Genomic DNA, 1,943 nt, shown 5'->3' on the forward strand with positions numbered 1-1,943 from the left:
GCCTGTGCTCCGCAGCGGGAGAGGCCACAACAGAGAGAGGCCCGCGTACTGCCAAAAAAAAAAAAAAAAAAAAAAAAAAAAAAAGTACAATTAAAGTCAAGATAGGCATGTAGTTTGATTTGGAGGGAGACAGTTGGGATTTAGAAAATCTCTGGAAATATAAGCTATGCTATTTAGTATTACTTAGTTAAAAAAAATTTTTTTTAGGTGCATTTCTTAATTCTCTTAACTTTCATTTCTTAATCTGTAAAATGGTTACTATTAATACCCGAGGTTTAATTTGAAATAGTGTTCATTCAACTTTTAGTTTTAAAATAGCCCAATATTTGGAGTTTGATAAGGCATGTCGTTCAACAACTTTAAACATGCTTTTGTTATGGCATCTATTTATTATACGTGTGTGTGTGTGTGTATATATATATATATTTATCATTTGTATGTATATTATCACACACACACACACAGAGTTGACCCTTGAACAATATGGGTTGGAACTGTGCAAGCCCAATGATTTGTGGAGCCTTTTTCAATAAATATGTACTGCAGTACTTTACTTGCTTAACTGAGGCAATAGTGGGTAGCATTTAGTTAAGGATGCCCGTTTAGGCATATTGAAACAAGATCTGAAATTCAGTTGAACTCCTGGTTGGAAAAATATATTTAGTAGGTCAATGATAGTAGTTGAAACTGGACTGAGAATGACTTTTCTAGAGAAAGGAAAGAAGGGTTTAAGAATGGAAGCCCTGGGGATTATGTACAGGGGGAAAGCTGTCAGGAGAAAAGAGTTACAGGATATAATAGTGGAAGAGTGCCTATTCACACATTTGTTATTTTTCTGTACAAACCTAATCCACATCCAGGACAGAAGGATGTCATTGAAAGTACAGCTGTAGTTATTGCCAAATTGAGTAAATTCTAGTTTTTATATTTAAGTATGTATATATTCTCTCCTCCAACATAATTTCTTTTTCAGTCTTTTGATTCTAAGTTCATTTGGTATATCTTATCTGGAATAAAGAATTTTTCTAGTAGTAAGAGATGCCCTTAATATCGTCAGATGGTAGATTGTGATTTTGCTTTTTCTTTACCAGAATAATTACCACTGGGAAGGAGGCCTCACAAGAAATCACCTTGTTGATGGTTCTCATTTAATTAGCCTTGCCTGGAGTATTTGAAGATGACAGTCATAAAAATTGGTGTGCTTATCCAGAAGTTTTCACGGGAAAACTATCTCTAATATAAAATTAAATTTTATAGATTTCTCTTTATTGCAGAAAGGCTAGTTTAGCATTTATTTATTATCTCATGTTTATATATTATTTTCTTTGGTACTTTTGGAGAAATAAAAAAAGAATTAGTAGATCTGATTTTTTTTTTTTTTATATTCTAAGAGGAAAAATGAACTCCTATGTGTATGTGGACATTTGCAAATGCCCTATTGATCTTACACTGTTGGAGAATAAACTCTTTTCCTACAGATATGTTATTGGGTAGTCAAACCTACTACTTTAAATGTCAGGGGAAAAAAGGGGAACCATTTTACTTTACAGGGGACTCTTTCCTGTCATTGGTTGATTGATTGCCGTGTGGCTTGCGGGATCTTAGTTCCCCGAGCAGGGGTCAAATGCATGCCTCCTGCAGTGGAAGCACAGAGTCCCAACCATTGGCCCACCAGGGAAGTCCCTCCTGTCTTTTTCAAAACAGTGGATATGATATGAACTTCAGTACTGACCTTTTATTGGCATACTTTGTGCTCCTAGGCTGTGTAGGTTTACTGTTACGCTTTTGACTTTTTATCAGCTTTTTTGTTTTGTCTTTTTCCTTGATGTTAACAGATGGGGAAAAAAGAAGAGAAAAGTAGATGTTTTAAAATCATAGTCAAGGGGCTTCCCTGGTGGCGCAGTGGTTGAGAGTCCGCCTGCCGATGCAGGGGACACGGGTTC

General features: G+C 35.6%; 1 protein-coding gene across 11 annotated transcripts in view; it reads left to right on the forward strand.

The window, feature by feature from the left end:
- Positions 1-1,943, forward strand: part of RIMKLB (ribosomal modification protein rimK like family member B) — a 43,019-nt gene that overhangs the window by 7,547 nt on the left and 33,529 nt on the right. The window lies entirely within an intron of this gene.

Source organism: Physeter macrocephalus, chromosome 6 (assembly GCF_002837175.3).
Source record: "Physeter macrocephalus isolate SW-GA chromosome 6, ASM283717v5, whole genome shotgun sequence".
Taxonomy (NCBI): domain Eukaryota; kingdom Metazoa; phylum Chordata; class Mammalia; order Artiodactyla; family Physeteridae; genus Physeter; species Physeter macrocephalus.